This window comes from Trichosurus vulpecula, chromosome 4 (assembly GCF_011100635.1).
Source record: "Trichosurus vulpecula isolate mTriVul1 chromosome 4, mTriVul1.pri, whole genome shotgun sequence".
Lineage (NCBI taxonomy): Eukaryota > Metazoa > Chordata > Mammalia > Diprotodontia > Phalangeridae > Trichosurus > Trichosurus vulpecula.
The window spans coordinates 334,341,029-334,362,329 of record NC_050576.1 but is presented as its reverse complement, the minus strand read 5'-3'; the positions used below and the strand labels follow the sequence as shown (position 1 = coordinate 334,362,329).

The 21,301-nt window shown below is 37.6% G+C and overlaps 1 protein-coding gene across 1 annotated transcript in view; it reads right to left on the bottom strand.

Moving 5' to 3' along the window:
* The window catches only part of PIBF1 (progesterone immunomodulatory binding factor 1), a 320,308-nt gene that overhangs the window by 163,298 nt on the left and 135,709 nt on the right, over positions 1-21,301 (bottom strand). The window lies entirely within an intron of this gene.

Genomic DNA, 21,301 nt, shown 5'->3' with positions numbered 1-21,301 from the left:
AAGGAAACATAATACATGTATAGATAAGAGAATGTGCTTTAATTCATCCAAAAATATTTATTGAACACTTTGTACAGTGAAGTCCATTTTGTGTTTAAAGTACAGATAGCCAGGTTTCATACTGACATGAAAGAAAGATAAAAAAGGCTGGAAACATAATCTGTGTAATAGATAATGCCATGTAGACTGTCCTAATTTAAAGACACATGAAACGCTTCTCCACTAGAAAGTAGTAAGTAGATTTGTCCCAGGCTTTATAGAGATAACACTTCCCCCCCAATCTTTACTGTCTCTACCCATCTTGGATAAGTAGATACCTTTAGTTTCTAAAAGGATTTTTCAAGCTAGTCAAAGACCACTATCAAGAAAGGATCAATGATTAACTATAGAAATCCAAAGGCAACTATATATTTTCTGGGTCTGGCATACACATTAAAAAACACACATGCCAGCAAAAAGAGGAGATGAAGCATTCCTAAAAAAGATATTATTCATGAATAATTTCAACAAATTTTACTATTTGTCTACTGTATACATCAGTGATACAAGGATTAAATAAGATACTCCATAGGATAAGAAATTTACATATGCAAGTATAATATAACTCAGACTATGACAAATACAACGAAAAGGTCCCAAAAATATTGGGGAAAGGAGAGAAGGTTTTTCAGTTGGGGAATAATTGGGGTGGGGAGGAGAATGGATTAGGGAAAGAAGGCTTCACAAAGAAGGTTGAAACTAATTTGGACCTTGAAGTAAGGGAGGGTTTTCAAAACAAGGAGAGTTGATGAGTGTTAATTCTAGACATGGGAGAAAACAAAATCAAAGTGTAATAACAATTTAGATTTGAAGATCTTTCCCACCTATTAAGAGGCCATGTGAACTGCTTACATCACAGGAAGCCTAAGTCACATGTAGTAGGAGGAGCTTACTGAGAGGAAAAGGAAAGTATGTCACAGGAAATGGAGAGAGAGTAGTTACTACAGTTAGAGCTGAGGGAGAGAGTGGTGGCTGTGAGTGAGTTTTTGGCAAGGCCCCAGCAGGGGGGTGGGGTGGGGTGTGTGGATGGTTACGGAATAGAGTGGTTCTCTGATGTGATACTGTGTATTGAATTCTTTGCTGCTGTGATGGATTAGGTGTATTGGTTTCGGGATCTGGTCCTCTGGTGTCTGAATAAACGTTTTAATTCTACCTTCTATGTGGAGAGTTTCTTCTATTTTGTGATACAGAACCACATAGGCATTTTGACAATTATCATCCATGTTGTGTTTATTGCCTTGCTAATAAACAAAGGGACATAAGTGGAAGTGGTCAGGATGAGAAAAGGGTATGATGAGTAGTTTAGTGGTACAAAGGAAAAATTGCTGAACTTCAGTCAGTAGAAACTTGAGTTCAAATTGTACCTCTTGACACATATTAGTTGTGTGACCATGGGTAAGTCACTTAACTTCTGAGCAACTTTGGTCTCCTCCTCTGCAAAATAGGAATAATAATACCTATAATAGTTCTTAACTCACAGGGTTGCTGTGAAGATCCAATGAGATAAGGTACATAAATTGCTTTGCAAAGAATTTAAGTTCAGTTACAAGTATTATTATTATTATTGTTAAGTGATGGGGACTAGTGAGACATAATATAGGAAAGGTTCCAGAGAATCACAGAATTTGAGAGTTGAAAGGCATATTAATAGCTGACTGGTCTAACTCAACAGCTATCTGGTCCATGCCCAAAAGAAATCCCTCCTTTAATATAACTGAGAAGTCTCTTCCTAAAGACCTCTGAAGAGGGAAACATGGCATCCCTAGAATGAGCCCATTTCTCTTTTGGATAGCTTCTACTGTTAGGAAGTTTTCCTGCAATCAAACCTACATTTATCCATTTGGAACTTCAACTCATTGCTTCTAGTTCTGTCCTCTGGGGCCAAACAGAACACAACTAATCTCTCCACACTGGGAGCTCTTCAATATCTGAACATAGCTATTATGATTGCTCTCCTACCGAGTCTACTTTTCTCTAAGCTAAACAACCCCAGTTTCTCCAATTGATGCTAATGTGACATGGACTCAAGACCCTTCACCATGGTTGCCCTCCTCAGGACACTCTTCTGTTTATTGATATAACTGTTTAAAACTATAGTAAACAAAACTAGATATGATATCCCAGACGAGCTTTGATGAAGGCAGAGTACAGAAGGACTATAATCTCTTTTTACCTGGAAGCTATGATTCTCTTAATGCAGTTCAAGATTTATATTAGCTTTCTTGGCTTTCACACCACACTGCTCACTCAGGTTGAGCACACAGACCACTAAAACAACTCCAGATTTTTAAAGACAAAATGACGTCCAACTATGACTTCCCTATCATATACTCATGAAGTTGATTTTTTGAACCTCAGTGTAAAACTTGACATTTATCCTTAATGAATTAAATCGGATTAGATTTAGTCCAGTGCTTTAAGTATTACATCTTTTTGGAGACCGATTCTGTCATCCAATGTGTTAGCTATTTGTCCCACTTAGGTTAGTGTCATCTACAAATCTAATGAACATGCTATCAGATTACAGAGAGTCTTGAATGCTTAATAAAGAACAATGGAATACTTATTCAGTGGGAAGATACAGAACATTTTCTAATACAAGAGTTGCAGGATCAGGGTAGAACAATTAAAAAAGATTACTCAGGCAGCAATGTGTAAGGATAGATTGAAGAGGAGAGAGCCAGGTGGCAGCAAGACTATTAGGAAAGCTATTAAAATAGTTCAGGCAATATAAATGACTAAAATAATATAAATGGAAAAAGCCACCACATAACAAATGAAAGTCAAAGCTGAAGAATTACAATGAACAAGGAGGAGATCTAAGAAGACACCATGTCTTCCTCTATAGTGGTGGGAGGTCCCAGGTTTGAAACACTGCTTATATTTTCATTTGTTCAAGGTATATATATAGCTTTTGCTGATTTTCTCCTTTCTTTCTTTAAAAAATATTCTTTGTTTTATGAGATGGCTCTCAGGAAAAGAGATAATAGAAGAAATTTAGGTAATGTAAAAACAAGTTATCAATAAAAATTTACTTGAAAAATAACATAGTTCAGGCAAGAGGTAATGAAAGCCTTATCTACAGTGGTTGCAGTGAGAACAGAAAGAAAAGGATTTAGGATATAGTGAATAGGTGGTATTGTCAAGTATTGTCATTAATAAATGACTAATTGTGGTGAGGAGAGAAGAGTCAAAGATAACTCTGAGCTTATGAGCACAGATGACAAGGAGGATGGTAATGTCATCCACAGAAATAGTGCATTAAGGCACAGTACATAAAAGTCTTTTTAGAAGGGAGGTCAGTTTTGGACATAGCAAACTTGAGGTGCTGGGGGTATCATCTAGGTATAGAAAATATGATCAAAAGTCTGGCACTAGAGTTCAAAAGAGGAGGCGGGTTATGGAGTGACGTGCCTGAGCTTACAAAATTAGTAAGAGGCTTCACATAAAGATGTTCCTGATTCAAAGAGCAGCTGTGTATCCACTATACTCTTAGGTCTTTCTACAGGTGTTAAGAATGCATTTTCTTCTGGTCTCCCTGACAGTCCCTCACCCCACCAACAAGTATACAGTTATCCATTACACATAGTGACTTTCCCCACAGTGGTTTTGGTATATTGCAGGTTGGTATAAGAAACTAAATGGGAATTTTGGGGGGGAGTTTTCAGGAAGCCACTGACTATACATGAAGGCCAGCAAATGATGCGGAAAAAGTTTAGAAACTCAGAAATACATTAATTTATATGTACTGTATTGTATAATATCAATATATTTTATCTTTTAATACCATAATAATTCAGACTTCTTCTCTGGTACAAAGGAAGGACCAAAAAATTTTATGCAGATTTTCAAAATTGTGGGGGGTGCCATGCTCCTAACCCCTGTGATATGGAAAACATAATTTTAGTAAGTTTATAAGTAACCAATATTAAGGGGCAATAACAGGAAGTAAGATTGCAAAGGGGAACCTGGGAGTCATGAACAAACCATCCCAAAGATCAAAGGAGCATTAATTTATAAATTGTTATCATATATTAAGAAAAAATAACATCCTGGTAATATGTGCTGAATCAGGAGAAGCTACCTAGGCTTTGCTGTCAGGACATTTTGGTCCCAAAATACATAAATCCCAGATAAATTCCAGACCTCCAAATAAAGACCAGCAGATTAGCAAATGGTGCTGATAATTTTGAGATGATACGGACATGTTAACTTTAGAGTTTTACTGACGACTTTGAAAAGATTTCGATATGTAGATGAACCCCAAGGCTGCATCGATAAGAATTAGACTGTCTCCCCCAAATCCTAATATAAATGAGACTTCAAACTCGTGCTCCCCTAAAACACTCTTCCATCTCCACTGGGTCCATACTACCTAGTATCCCCAACTCTAATCTATGGTTGCTTGAGTGACACATCCTGACTCTCTGTCTCCCCATACTACCAGCCTTTCTTCAGCCCTGTCCTCATGCCATCTATCTCTGCACCCCCTTTCATTGCTTGTACTTCCTGTGCTTTTTGCTTCCACACCTTCTATGCCTAATTATGGTGTGATTGCTGCCCCATTTCTTGCTGCTACTCATGATCTTTCCTTTGAATACTCAAAGAACTGAGTGTGCCTGCCACCATCTCATAAATTATCAATTCAAGTGCATACATAGCTAAAAGACTGGAATACTTATTTTTTCATAACTAGTTTAAATATAACAGTTAAGAATTCCTGGTTTTAATTGTGGAAAAATAGCTCCTGACTTTGATGTACACATCAACATGTGCAGCTAGGTTCCAATTAGTGCAAACAATGAATTCTCCTGAAGCAGCAGTATTATTTGAATTCCCATTACATATTTCAATTGGGCTGGAGCCAATTACTATATTTTACAAAATTATAACTTTGAATACTGTGAATTCTAATACATGCAACCATTTCAAGGGAGTCAACATTTGCACTAATGAGGACTCCATTCTAAAAATTACTGTACTCCATTCTAAAAATTAAGCCATAACTGGACTCCTTTAGAAAGGCTGATGACAATCTTAACTCATAACTCATTTTGGTAAATCCCAAAGTCAACTACACAGAGAATCAAGATCATGTATCTAAAACTGAAAGGGACCTCAGATACATCTGGTCCAACATCCTCATTTTGTGGAATTTTTGAGGAAGATTAGACCCAGAGAGATTAAAAGACTTGTCCAAGGTCACACAAAGTAGTAAAGGATCACAAGTAAAGCCTTGAACATAGGTCCTATTCAATGTAGCAATTAAAAGAGGGCAAATAAAAATATATGTAGAATAGGATTTAACTTGAAACAAACTTGAAAAGGGTAAGGAGGATGCCAATTTAAAAGAAAGAATACACAGAGGTTAAGGGTGAATAAAAAAAATCCTAAAGGAGATATCTGATTTCGAGTACATTTTTGTGCATGATGGGCACTGTCTTTAAAAACCAGAAAAGTAGAATAATTAGACTCTCCAGTAGGGAAGAATGTTTTAGTCTATTAAAAAAAAACAGACAAAAAGATAAAACCTAATAAAAGACACAAGAGGCAGACTGCCCATTTAGGGACACAATGAAGCAAGTACCAACAAAACACAAGTCACTGAGGCCCAAATGCTCTTGACTATGGCATTTACTTATTATCTGTGACTTCAGTTATGAAACCTAAAAAAACTAAGGTAGAATGGGATAGTTTTCTTCTGAGATTGTCTAGTAATTAGATGACTCTAGGCTCAACATGAGTTAACAGGGTGACATTACAGCCAAATAAGAAACATTATTTTAGGCTGTGTTAACAGAAGCACAACATCCAGAAAATTGGAGTTGATGGTCCTGCTAAATTCTGTCCTGGTCAAATCACTTCTGGACCACAGAGTCGAGTTCTCAGTGACACATTTTTAAAAAACTTTAACATCCCTCCTCCCCCAATTACATGTAAAAGCAATTTTAAAATATTCATTAAAAAAACTGGAGTTCCAAATTCTCTCCTTCTCTCCCTCCCCTTCCCTCTTCGGAAGATGGCAAACAGTTTGATACAGGTTATACATGTGCAGTCATGTACTCCATATCAGTTATGCTGTGAAAGAAAACAGACCAAAAGCAAACAAAAAGATGTGAAAAAAAGTTAAAAAAATCCTTAGATCTGCATTCAGATATCAGCAGTTCCTTCTCTGGAGACGGATAGCATTTTTTTTTTCATCATAAATCCTTCAGAACTCTCTTGGATCTCTGCTGAGAACAGTTAAGTCATTCAAATTCACTGATCATCATGCAATACCCCAGTTACTGTGTATAATGTTCTCCTGGTTCTGCTCATTTCACTTTGCATTATTACATCATGTACCTCAGGTTTTTCTAAGATTATCCTGCTTCTTATTTCTTATAGTACAACAGTATTCCATCACAATCACAACTTGTTTAGCCATTCCCCAATTGATGAGTGTCCCCTCGATTTCTAATTCTTTGCAATGATAAAAAGAGTTCCTTTAAATATTTTTGTACATATAGGTCCTTTTCTTTTTTGTCTTATCTCTTTGGGATATGGACTTAGTAGCAGTAATTCTTGGTCAAAGGTGGCCTCAAGGCCACATGTGGCCCTATAGATTCTCAAATGCTGTCCTTTGACTGAATTCAAACTTCATAGAATGAATACCCTTAATAAAAGAATTTGTTCTGTAAAACTTGGACTCAGTCAAAAGGCTGTACCCAAGGACCTAGAAGGCGACATGTGGCCTCAAGGTTACAGCTTCTCCACCCCGTTGCTGTAATGGCAACATAAATTTAAAGATCGTTTTCACCCATTAATAGGCCCATGTACCCTGCTTATATCACAGGAAGACTAAGTTCCATGAAGTGGAAGGAGATTGCTGAACTAGAAGAACAAGAAAGGGTGGAGGAAATGCTCAGAGCAGTTAAGAGCTGAGGGAGAGAGCAGACACAGGCATGATAGCGGTGCCGTGAGTGTGTTTGTGGGAAGGTCCCAGCAGGGGGGAAGGTTATGGGATGGTGAGGCTCCATGCTGTGATACTGTGTTTTAAGTTCTTTGTTGTTATGCTAAAGTGGGCTTACTGGTTTTGGGAGTTGGTTGCTGCTTGGATGGGATGGACTTATTGGTTTTGGGATCTGGTCCTCTGGTGTCTAAACAAATATTTTATTTCTTCTACCTTCTATATGGAGAGTATCTTGTATTTTGCGATATAGAACTACACAGGCATATTCACAATTACTGTCGACGTTGTGTTTATTGCTTCGCTGATACAGGTATACACAATTTAATGGTCCTTTGGGCATAGTTCCAAATGGCTCTCCAGAATGACTGGATCAGTTTACAACTCCAACAACAGTGCATTAGTGTCTTGATGTTCTCATATCTTCTCCAACATTTGTTATTTTCCTTTTCTAGCATATTAGCCAATATGATAGGCATGAATTCATACTTCAGAGTTGTTTTAATTTACAGTTCTCTAATCAATAGAATCTGGAGCATTTTTTTGATGTAACTATAGATGGCTTTGATTTCTTCTTCTGAAAATTGCCTATTCATATACTTTGACCATTTATTGATTGGGGAATGACTTATATTGACTTGTATTCTTATAAATTTGATTCTCTCTATATTTGAGAAATGAGGCCTTTATCAGAGAAACCTGCTGTAAAATTTTGTTCACAATTATTTTCCTCCAACTTATTTCTCTCCATTTATCCTTCTCTCTCCCTCTTTTTAACCTGGCCATCCTCAATAGAGTTTTGCTTTTGAATACTGCCTCCCTCAATTTACTCTCCCCTCTATCATCTTCCCCCTTCTCTTATCCTCCTGCTTTCCTGTAGGGTAAGATATATTTCTATACCCACCTGAGTGTGTATGTTATTCCCTCTTTAAGCCAATTCTGATGAGAATAAGGTTCAAGTGCTCTTCCCACCTTCTCTTCCACTGTAAAAGCTCTTTCACACCACTTTTACGTGAGATTATTTACTCCATTCTACCTCTCCTTTCCCCCAGTGCATCCCTCTTCCTCATCCTTGATTTTATTTTCTTAAGATATCATCCTATCATGTTCAACTCATACCTGTCTTCTCTGTGTATGTATACTCATTCAAACTGCCCTAATAGTGACAAAGTTCTTAGGAGTTACAAGTATTATCTTCCGACGTAGGAAAAGAAAGAGTTTAACTTTATTGAATCCCTTATGATCTCTCTTTCCTGTTTACCTTTTTATGTTCTTCTCAAACCTTGTATTTGAAAATCAAATTTTCTGTTCAGCTCTGGTCTTTTTCATCAAGAATGCTTGGAAGTCTTCTATTTCAGTAAATATACATTTTTTCCCCCTGAAGCATTATACTCAGTTTTGCTGGGTAGGTGATTCTTGGTTGTAATCCTAGCTCTTTTGCCCTCCGGAGTATCATATTCCAAACCCTCTAATCCTTTAATGTAGGAGCTTCTAAATCTTCTGTTATCCTGACTGTGGCTCCAGGATAGTTGAAATTATTTCTTTCTGGCTACTTGAAATATTTTCTCTTTGACTTGGGAGCTCTGGAATTTGTCTACTATATTTCTAGGAGCTTTCATTTTGGGATCTCCTTCAAAAGATGATCAGTGGATTCTTTCAATTTCTATATTACCCTCTAGGTCTAGGCTATCAGAGTAGTTTTCCTTGATAATTTCTTGAAAGACCTCTTGAAAGTCTAGGCTCTTTTTATTTTGATCATGGCTTTCTGGTAGTTCAATAATTCTTAAATTATTTCTCCTGGAATGATTTTCCAGGCCAGTTTTTTTCCAATGACATATTTCACATTTTCTTCAATTTTTTCATACTTTTTCATTTCATTTTATTGTTTCTTGATGTCTCATGCAGTCATTACCTTCTACTTGACCAATTCTAATTTTTAAGGAATTATTTTTTTTCAGTGAGTTTTTGTACTTCCTTTTCCATTTGCCCAAATTTACTTTTTAAGAAGTTATTTTCAGAGTTTAGAGGGGAGGAGCCAAGATGGCAGCTGGAAAGCAGGGACTTGCATGAGCTCCCCACCAAGTCCCTCCAAAAACCTATAAAAAATGGCTCTGAACAAATTCTAGAATGGCAGAACCAACAAAATAGCAGAGAGAAGCAGGGATCCAGCCCAGGACAGCCTGGATGGTCACTGGTTGAGGTCTATCGTTCACGGAGTGGAGGGGAGCGGAGCCCAGCATGGGCGGTGGCAGGCCCTAGCGCCTTGAATCAGTGAGCTGCGGCAGTTCTCAGACTTCTCAACCCACAAACACCAAAGACAACAGAGAAGGTTAGTGGGAAAAACTGCAGGGGACAGAGTGAAAGTTTGCAGTTTTGCTACCGCCCTGGCATCAGCGGGAGTGGTGCAGCTACAGAACTAGAGCAGCAGTTGCTTCCAGCCCCAGGCCCACCTGGTGTGAGGAATTAAGTGGCAGATCAGAGCAGGAGTGCAGACCCTGCTGAAGATCTGAGTCGAGCCCAGGTTGGGGGTTCTTGGGGAAGGAGGAATGCTGGTGTGGCAGAGCTGGCTGTATAGAAACAGCTCTGAAAACAACAGCACATCCCCTCAAGCTTGGAACAAAGTACTCTTTACTCTACAAGCAGTCATATCCTGCTGAAAAACTCAAGGGTCAAGTAAGTTGGCTGAGAACATGGCCATGCAGTGAAAACACACTCAGATTCAGTCTCACACTTTGGAATCTCTCTTTGGTGACAAAGAAGACCAAAACATACAGCCAGAAGAAGTCAACAAAGTCAAAGAGCCTACATCAAAAGCCTCTAAGAAAAACATGAACTGGTCTCAGACCATGAAAGAGCTTAAAAAGGAGTTGAAAAAGCAAGTTAGAGAAGTAGAGGAAAAATTGGGAAGAGAATTGAGAGTGATGTGAGAAAACTATGAAAAACAAGTCAATGACTTGCTAAAGGAGACCAAAAAAAAATACTGAAAAAAATACTGAAGAAAACAACACCTTAAAAAATAGATTAACTCAAATGGCAAAAGAGCTCCAAAAAGCCCACGAGGAAAAGAATGCCTTTCAAGGCAGAATTACGCAGATGGAAAAGGAGGTCCAAAAGACCACTGAAGAAAATGCTAACTTAAAAATTAGACTGGAGCAAGTGGAAGCTAGTGACTTGATAAGAAATCAAGATTTTATAAAACAGAACCAAAGGAATGAAAAAGGGGAAGACAATGTGAAATATCTCATTAGAAAAACCACTGACCTGGAAAACAGATCCAGGAGAGATAATTTAAAAATTATTGGACTACCTGAAAGCCATGATCAAAAAGAGAGCCTAGATATCAAGAAATTTTTCAAGAAATTATCAAGGAGAACTGCCCTGATATTCTAGAAGCAGAGGGTAAAATAGAAATTGAAAGAATCCACAGATCGCCTCCTCAAAAAGATCCCAAAAAAAACACTCCTAGGAATATTGTCACCAAATTCCAGAGCTCACATGTCAAGGAGAAAATACTGCAAAGAGCCAGAAAGAAACAATTTGAGTATTGTGGAAAAACAATCAGGGTAACACAGGATCTAGCAGCTTCCACATTAAGGGACTGAAGGGCTTGGAATATGATATTCTGGAGGTCAATGGAGCTAGGATTAAAACCAAGAATCACCTACCCAGTGAAACTGAGTATCATGCTCCAGGGCAAAATATGGATTTTCAACAAAATAGAGGACTTTCAAGTTTTCTCAGTGAAAAGACCAGAGCTGAATAGAAAATTTGACTTTCAAACACAATAATCAAGAGAAGCATGAAAAGGTAAACAAGAAAGAGATATCATAAGGGACTTACTAAAGTTGAACTGTTTTGTTTACATTCCTACATGGAAAGATGATGTGTATGACTCATGAGATCTCAGTATCATAGTGGCTGAAAGGAATATGCATATATAGGTGTGTATGTGTGTGTATATATATATATGTGTGTGTGTGTGTGTCTATGTATGTATATATGTAGGCGTATGTGTATATATATGTGTGTGTGTATATATATATATATATATATATATATATATATGCATATACATACATATATATACATTCACATATATATAGACAGAGGGCACAGGATGAGTTGAATAGGAAGGGATGATATCTAAAAAAATTAAAATCAAATTAAGGGATAAGAGAGGAATATACTGAGAGAGGGAGATAGGGAGAGATAGAATGGGGTAAATTATCTTGCATAAAAGTGGCAAGAAAAAGCAGTTCTGTAGGAAGGGAAGAGGGGGCAGGTGAGGGGGAATAAGTGAATCTTGCTCTCTTTGGATTTGACCTGAGGAAGGAATACCATACACACTCAATTGGGTATCTTACCCCACAGGAAAGAAGGAGGAAGAAGATAAAAAAGGGGGGATGATAGAAGGGAGGGCAGACAGGGGGAGGAGGTAATCAAAAACAAACACTTCCAAAAAGGGACAGGGTCAAGGGAGAAAATTCAATAAAGGGGGATAGGTTAGGAAGGAGCAAAACATAGTTAATCTTTCACAACATGAGTATTGTGGAAGGGTTTTACATAATGATACGCATATGGCCTATGTTGAATTGCTTGCCTCCTTAGGGAGGGTGGGTGGGGAGGGAAGAGGTGAGAGAATTTGGAACACAAGTTTTAAAAACAGGTGTTCAAAAACAACAACAAAAAAAGTTTTTGCATGCAACTAGGAAATAAGATACACAGGCAATGGGGTGTAGAAATTTATCTTGCCCTACAAGAGAAGAAGGGAAAGGGGGATGGGAGGGGAGTGGGGTGACATAAGGGAAGGCTGACTGGGGAATGGGGCAACCAGAATATATGCCATTGTGGAGTGGGCGGGAGAGTAGAAATAGGGAGAAAATTTGTAATTCAAACTCTTGTGAAAATCAATGCTGAAAACTAAATATATTAAATAAATTAAATAAAAAAAGTTATTGTCTTTGGTGAATTTTGTACCTCTTTTACCATTTGGCCTCTTCTGCTTTTTAAGGTGTTATTTTTTCCAGTGTTTTTTGTGCCTCCTTTACCAAGCTGTTGACTTTTTTTTCCCATGACTTTCCTGCATCACTGTCATTTCTTTTCCCAATTTTTCCTCTACTACTCTTATCTGATTTTGAAAATCCTTTTTGAATTTTTTTGAATTTTTTTTGGGCCTGAGACCAATTCACATTTTTTTTCTTTGAGGCTGTGGATATAGCAGTTTTGACTATCTGAGTTTCTGTTTTGATCTTCCCTGTGACCAAAGTAACTTTCTATGGTTAGGTTCTTTCTTTGCTGTTTGCTGATTTTTCCAGCCGATTTCTTGACTTGTAATTTTATGTTAAATTTGGCTTTTTTTCTCAGAGTGGAAGAGGACCTATATCAAACTTCTGGTTTTTTTGTTCAGTTGCTTTCAGACCTAATTCTGGGGGTTTGTAAGTTTTCAGTTCTTCCAAGGTGGTATGCTCTAAGGAGAGATGTGTTTACTACTCACCTGGTCTCTGCTATAGTCTGTAAATGACCACAAATACTGCTTTCTGCCCTGGAACTGTGACCGGGGCTGCTGTTCCCCTGTGGAAGCAAACTCTGGTATGCTAATGCTCCTCCTTACCCTAGAACTATGATCTGGATCTGTGTATTAGCAAAGCAAGAGTTCTGCTCCAAACTGCCAGGAAAGGGACCCTTGCAATCTCCCTCTGACCAGTTGTCTGACCCCCTTACTCTCTCTGGACTGAGAGCTCTGCAAGCTGCTGTTACTGTTAATTCAGTTGCTCCCAAGGTCTGCTGCTGGCTTGCTGAGGCCTGGCCTACTCCTGGCTTTTTAAGGCACAGCCTACTAATGTCTTACAGAGGTCTTGCCTGTGCTGGACTGCTCTCTATTTTCACCCTGGTGTGACAGACCTTTCCTGCTGACCTTCTAAGTTGTCTTGCACTGGAAAACCATTTCCCCCATCTTTTTGTGGGTATTATGACTACAGATTCTTTTTGAGGCATTATTTTAAAGTTGTTTGGAGGGGAATCTGGGAGAGCTCAGGTGAGTCCTTGTCTGTTTTTATGTTGGCACTGCCCCTCAGTGAAACATTATATGAGGGGAGTTGCAAAATGAATTGTGTCCAAAGAATGAAAACTAGAATGATGAGAAGACAGGAAATTATAACATACAGGGATGGAACATCTGAAAGAACTAGGATATCTACCCTGTATAGAAGAGGACTCAGTGGGTACATGATAGTTTCTTAAGTACTTGAGGAGGTATCTTATGGAAAAAAACTTAGATTTTTTTTTTGGCTTGGCCCCAGGAGGCAGCATTACAAACAATGGGTACAAGTTGTAAAGATGCAGATTTGGGCACACTAAGAATTAGAGCTGACGGCATTATGGTCAAACAGTTGGAGAACTGGCCTTGGAGTCAGGAAGAACTGATTTTATGTCCTGCCTTAGGTATCTATTAGCTGTGTGACCCTAGGTAAGTTACTTAACCTCACAGAGACTAAGGAACTCTCTAAGATTATAAATTGCAGAAAAGGTGTTGACTTGCTATGTAGAGGGAGCTTGCTTCTTATACTCATGAAATCACAAGTCTAGTTAAACAAAAAAGAATTAGAGCCATGAAAAAGTGGGTTCCCTATAACTGGAGATCATCCAGCAGTGATAATTTCTGGGGAAGTTATAGAGAGAAAAGATATGACCTGAACTAGATAATTTTTGAAGTCTTTTCAAATTCTGCATCTATGATTCTATAATAGCATTCCAGGCATAAAAGAATGAACTAATATGTCACCCTCCATTCCACAAATCACCTCAGAGACTAACCTTAATGACTATATGACCATAGGAAGGTGGAAGCCTTGGGTCAGCAAGGGTACTACAGAATTTTCTTTTGATAAACTAGGAAAATGGATATTAAGAACATTTAAAATTTGTTATCCCAGTGTGCATAATGGGACAACTTCCCAGGTACACAATGAAATTTTCTCTGTGTGTGTGTGTGTGGGGGGGCAATTGAGGTTAACTGACTTGCCAAAGGTCACACAGCCAGTAAGTATCAAGTATCTGAGGCTGCATCTGAACTCAGGTCCTCCTTACTCCAGGGCCAGTGCTCCATCTACTGCACCACCTAGCTGCCCCACAATGAAATTTTCTTTTTTTTCTTCATTTATTTAATTAATTTATTTAATATATTTAGTTTTCAGCATTGATTTTCACAAGAGTTTGAATTATGAATTTTCTCCCCATTTCTACCCTCCCCCCACTCCAAGATGGCATATATTCTGGTTGCCCCATTCTCCAGTCAGCCCTCCCTTCTGTCACCCCACTCCCCTCCCATCCCCCTTTCCCTTCTCTTGTCGGGCAAGATAAATTTCTACACCCCACTGCCTGTGTATCTTATTTCCTAGTTGCATACAAAAACTTTTTTTTTTTGAACATCTGTTTTTAAAACTTTGAGTTCCAAATTCTCTCCCCTCTTCCCTTCCCACCCACCCTCCCTAAGAAGTCAAGAAATTCAAAATAGGTCACATGCGTATCATTATGTAATACCCTTCCACAATACTCACGTTGTGAAAGACTAACTATATTTTGCTCCGTCCTAACCTATCCCCCTTTATTGAATTTTCTCCCTTGACCCTGTCCCTTTTTGGAAGTGTTTGTTTTTGATTACCTCCTCCCCCTGTCTGCCTTCCCTTCTATCGTCCCCCCTTTTTTATCTTCTTCCTCCTCCTTTCCTGTGGGGTAAGATACCCAATTGAGTGTGTATGGTATTCCCTCCTCAGGTCAAAACCAATGAGAGCAAGATTCACTCATTCCCCCTCACCTGCCCCCTCCCCCTCACCTGCCCCCTCTTCCCTTCCTACAGAACTGCTTTCTCTTGCCACTTTTATGCAAGATAATTTACCCCATTCTATCTCTCCCCTTCTCCCTCTCTCAATATATTCCTCTCTTATCCCTTAATTTGATTTTAATTTTTTTAGATATCATCCCTTCATATTCAACTCACCCTGTGTCCTATCTATATATATATGTATATACACACATACATATAAACATACACACACACACACACACACATATGCATATTGCCTTCAGCTACCCTAATGCTGACAAAGGTCTCATCAGTCATATATATCAACTTTCCATGTAGGAATGTAAACAAAAGAGTTCAACTTTAGTAAGTCCGTTGAGATTTCTTTTTCTTGATTACCTTTTCATGCTTTTCTTGATTATTGTGTTTGAAAGTCAAATTTTCTATTCAGCTCTGGTCTTTTCACTGAGAAAACTTGAAAGTCCTCTATTTTGTTGAAAATCCATATTTTGCCTTGGAGCATGATACTCAATTTTGCTGGGTAGGTGATTCTTCGTTTTAATCCTAGCTCCACTGACCTCCAGAATACCGTATTCCAAGGCCTTCAATCTCTTAATGTAGAAGCTGCTAGATCCTGTGTTACCCTGATTGTTTTTCCACAATACTCAAATTGTTTCTTTCTGGCTCCTTGCAGTATTTTCTCCTTGACATGTGAGCTCTGGAATTTGGCGACAATATTCCTAGGAGTTTTCTTTTTGGGATCTTTTTGAGGAGGCGATCTGTGGATTCTTTCAATTTCTATTTTACCCTCTGCTTCTAGAATATCAGGGCAGTTCTCCTTGATAATTTCTTGAAAAATTTCTTGATATCTAGGCTCTCTTTTTGATCATGGCTTTCAGGTAGTCCAATAATTTTTAAATTATCTCTCCTGGATCTGTTTTCCAGGTCAGTGGTTTTTCTAATGAGATATTTCACATTGTCTTCCCCTTTTTCATTCCTTTGGTTCTGTTTTATAAAATCTTGATTTCTCATCAAGTCACTAGCTTCCACTTGCTCCAGTCTAATTTTTAAGTTAGAATTTTCTTCAGTGGTCTTTTGGACCTCCTTTTCCATTTGGGTAATTCTGCCTTGAAAGGCATTCTTTTCTCATGGGCTTTTTGGAGCTCTTTTGCCATTTGAGTTAGTCTATTTTTTAAGGTGTTGTTTTCTTCAGTATTTTTTTTAGTATTTTTTTTTTTGGTCTCCTTCAGCAGGTCATTGACTTGTTTTTCATGGTTTTCTTGAATCATTCTCATTTCTCTACCCAATTTTTCCTCTACTTCTCTAACTTGCTTTTCCAAATCTTTTTTGAGCTCTTTCATGGCCTGAGACCAGTTCATGTTTTTCTTAGAGGCTTTTGATGTAGGCTCTTTGACTTTGTTGACTTCTTCTGGCTGTATGTTTTGGTCTTCTTTGTCACCAAAGAGAGATTCCAAAGTCTGAGACTGAATCTGAGTGTGTTTTCCCTGCCTGGCCATGTTCTCAGCCAACTTACTTGACCCTTGAGTTTTTCAGCAGGATATGACTGCTTGTAGAGTAAAGAGTACTTTGTTCCAAGCTTGAGGGGATGTGCTGTTGTTTTCAGAGCTATTTCTATACAGCCAGCTCTGCCACACCAGCATTCCTCCTTCCCCAAGAACCCCCAACCTGGGCTCGACTCAGATCTTCAGCAGGGTCTGCACTCCTGCTCTGATCTGCCATTTAATTCCTCCCGCCAAGTGGGCTAAGGCCCTAAGCAACTGCAGCTCTAGTTCTGTAGCTGCACCACCTCAGCTGTCCTCGGGGTGGTGGCAGAACCGGGAACTCCTAACACTCTGTCCCCCGCAGCTTTTCCCACTAACCTTCTCTGTTGTCTTTGGTGTTTGTGGGTTGAGAAGTCTGGTAACTGCCACAGCTCACTGATTCAGGGTGCTAGGGCCTGTTCCGCCCAACTCCTTGTCTGGTTTGTGCACGCGGCCCATAGTGGGCTCCACTCCCCCCCACTCCCAGCTCTGTGTGGGGTAGACCTCACCCAGCGACCATCCAGGCTGTCCTGGGCTGGATCCCTGCTTCCCTCTGCTATTTTGTGGGTTCTGCTGTTCTAGAATTTGTTCAGAGCCATTTTTTATAGGTTTTTGGAGGGACTTGGTGGGGAGCTCATGCAAGTCCCTGCTTTCCAGCTGCCATCTTGGCTCCGCCCCCGCACAATGAAATTTTCTACAAAGCATTCAATCAAGAAAGGTAACTAGGTAAGAATAACACAAATCAATGAAACATATCAACTACTGAAGAACATAAAAGCTAATAGGCTGCTTTGTTGTTGTTTAAAATTAGTACAAAGGTATGATACTCTCAGCACTTTAATAAAACACCTAGAAATAAGTCTTTTTTAAAAATCAAGTCTCAGAAACAAATAATATTTTTGAACTGAGGGTCAGAGTACACAGGTTTTTTGGTTGTTTGGTCTTGTAATATCTACTGATAGTACAAAATGACTCAAAATACTGGCACTCTCTACACTACTCCTATTCCAAAAGATTATCCACACTCATAAATTAACTACTCTAAACATAAACCTGACATGCTTTCCAGCTGGCTAAAGTTTCACAAAGTACAATATCAAGTTTGTACATATTTTGGACTCCACACTTAAAACTGTCTAGTTATGTATCTCATAGATGACCAAAGCACCTTTTATTGAGGTTGGCTTTTTTAGACTTTTCTATTCTTATATACTACTTATAGAAACATACTAAACTAATTAATTCAGCTGCTTGAAAAAGCTCCTTCAGTCGTGCTTATTTCAGAATAGAATAAATTATGACTGTAACTAGATTGATTTCCTAAGTATCTAGCTACTCTAACAGGAGTCAAAATAGCAAAGCACTTTCCAAAGCTGTAAACAGAGTTAGGAAAGAAAATAAGATGATGAACATTTTAGCTACCACTAAGTGTTAATGATGACGAAGTGTCTCAATAATAACGGTTGCCATAGACTTCCTGCTTACATCTTTGATGATTTAAAAAAAAAAAGAACCATAGTGGGCATTTTTCTGTGTCCTTTTCCTGGATACAGTAGTATAAGCAGCTCCCTAAAGCATATGTTAAATGTTTTAAACCTTTAATAGCTCAGCTACTACCAGATATTACACTTGCTCATTGAAACTAATTAAATATAAATTATTTTTTAAATTCAGTTTTGGGGAAGAAGAGAATTTTCTTAAGTCACAGTAAATTTTTCTGCTTCACAGATTTTCAGTCATAAGTTATAACACTATATAAGGTATGTCATAACAATACGCAAAACTGAGAGTTTTTAGGTCTAGTTCTTTCTGTGTGGCCTAGGAAAAACCCGATTCAGAAGCCTTAATATAAGGAGGTAGGTAATTCCTTAATTTTTTCTTTTTCTCTAAAAGAGGTTAGAAACATGTTAAAGCTTTAAGGAGGGCTATCTATGCTGGTTTTGAGTTTTTGCTTCATTTCTTCTTTACTATTCACAAAACATTGAAAGCTAAATAATTCCTAAATTCTCTTACTTTCAATGAAAATGTTCACATATGCTGGCTATGCAATTTAATTTTATTGAATCATTACTTGGGGATGAGGCAATGGCTATCCATATTTCATTAAATATACGCAAACTTAGCTTTCTAAAGACCAATCAGATATTTTAACCATGAAAATGATGAATGTTAAACTGCTTTAAATAAAAGAAAGCGTAGGAAAAACCCAATTGAGAATACTATATATCATGCCAGAAATATGACATTTTCATGTGAAGGAATGAACATTTTCTCGCTATTTTTTTTTTGTCAAGTGCTGCAATTTTCATTTAAGTCTATTAAAAACCTGGTACATGGACTCCTACCATTTTGATTACCTTAAAATTGTAAGCTTGAGAATCAATAAAAAACCACCTACCCTAAAGCAGAGACAAAGATTATCACTTTGTTTTGGAAATCACACGACTTCTTTTGCCTGCTGACCAACTTTTTTCATTCTTTGGTTAACAGAATTTAGTTATACGTATGAACAAAAAATGCAAAAGACACAGTAGTTGAGAACATTATTGCTCCACTGATTGACCTACTTGCAAAATATGCTCTACAATCTTCTCTCACTTTTATCTTTCTATAGACCTCTTCAAACTATCCCCTACCAGCCTCTACTACTAGAGGACTTTTTTTTCTATTTTCAACAAATAATCCCACAAACTTGAAATTTTCACTTACTCCATAAAACTAATTCCAATTCCTTAACTGAAATCTGGCTTATGTTATTCCTTTCACAGCTCTCTGTGAGAAAGACCATTCTTTCACTTCCCACAACTTTTGGAATGAAGAGGGAATTCATAATATTCCTTGCTTCTCAATGATATTTCTAGGCCACTTTTTTTTGCCACCATATCTGACCATCCAACCATTGTTTTCCTTCTTTTCTTCTGATCCCTAGGACACTCTTCTATCTTCTTAATCATTTCTCCATGTGACTAGTCTTCCCCTAGAGTTTATCCCAATACCATCCTTAGTGATTTGAACATGAATATTTATGACTCCTGTGAAACCCTACTTCTTGAATTCCCCAACTTCACTTCCCCACCAGCAATGAGACACCCTATACCTTCATAGAATCACAGACTTAGAACTGGAAGGCACTTTAGAAATCATCTAGTCTAATCCTTAATTTTACATATAGAGAAACTGAAGCCTGGAGAGGTTATGTGACTAGGTCACACAGGTACTCAGTATCAGAGTTAGAATTTGAACTCAGGCTCTCTGACTCCTAAGCCACTGTACTATTTTCTACTCTCTTATTTCCCTAAAATTCCTGAATATACTCTGTTTGTCCTTATCATGATGAAAAAAATCTCATAATGCATTTTTTAATCTTCCAGGATGTCACTCCAATGATAGCTTTCATTTATCTTGCAAACTCAGATTAGATACCATGGCCAGGAAGTTTAAAGATGTTCTGGCTAATACTCTAGAATCCCTCCTGCCCTTCCTATTTCCCTGTTCCCATTTGCTGAGCCTCACTTAGCCAGACTAACTAATAATATATAAGATGGCATACTTGGAAGATCCTAGGGAATCACCAAAGGTACTAATTGGGACAATTAATAGCTTCAGCGAAGTTGTGGGCTACAAAATAAATCCTCAAAAATCAACTGCTTATCTACGTAATAAGAAAATCTAAAAAATAATAGTAGAAAAGGGATATTCCATTCCATATAATTTCAAAATGCATAAATTATCTGGGAATCAATTTACTAAAGCACAGAAAAGACATATATAGATTGAGATACAAAATGCTACTTAAATAAAGAATAGCTTAAATAGATGGAGGAATATACAGTGTTCATAGCTGGGCTATGCCAATACAATGAAAATGACAATATCATCAAAGTTAGTCTACACTTTTAATGTTAAACTATTCAAATGTTCAAAGTACTGTATTGTATAGAACTTAGTAAAATAACAAAACTCATTTGGAAAAACAAAGTAGAATACCAAAGGAAATGGTGAAAAGAGGCAGGGATGAAGAGGAAATAGCATTCTTAGACCTTAAACTATATTATAAAGCACCAGACATTAAAACCATCTGGTTTTGGTTAAAAAGTAAAGAAGTAGAACATTTGAAGAGACTTGACAGAGGAGAATTAGAAATAATGCAACTCAGTAAACCAGTATTCTATAAAATGGAAAACAAATTACCTAGGAAAGAATTCCATATTTGATAAAAACTGCTGAGAAAATTGGAAAGCAGACTTTTAATTTTAATTTTTTAAAATTAGGCTTAAATGAACCTTACACCAACTAGAGTATATAAATATTTATAGTAGTTTGTTGTCTATGGTTATTTCTAGCATAATATCATTTCCTGCTTTTATCCCTTCTAAAGTTTTGGATATTTGTTTTGATAGCGTGATTGCAATTCCTTTTTTTTAATTCAATTGACACACTCCCTTTCCCATTCCCTCATTTATATTCTGTTTGTCTTTTTAAAATGTAAGCAATAGATTGTAAGAATTTGTTCTCTTGTCCAATCTGTCACTTTATTTTATTTTATTGGACTGTTTAATCTATTTACATTCATGAGTTATCTTTATATTTTCTCTCTTTATCCCTAATATTATTTTTTTTCCAGAATTAGGATCCCTCCTCTGCCCATGCTGTAAACACCGCACTATTATCTCTTCAGTTATTTAAGCTCAATCTATTTTAAGGCAACTCTCTTCTACTGGCTTTCTCTTCCTCACTCTTAAGCTACCACCCTACTTTCCATTTGTTATCCCTTTCCCAAGCGTTAGAGTTTTGCTCATTAGTTCCTTTTAATTTCTTGTTTTTATGTAATTAACTCTCCACTCTGTTTTTTAAGCCTTTTAGTTAAGCAGTGAAGTTCAATACTCCTTCCTCTTCTCCCTTTCAACTTATTTCCTTCAATAGTTTTAAAATGTTTATTTTTGTGCCCCTTTCTCTTTTTCTTATCTTTTT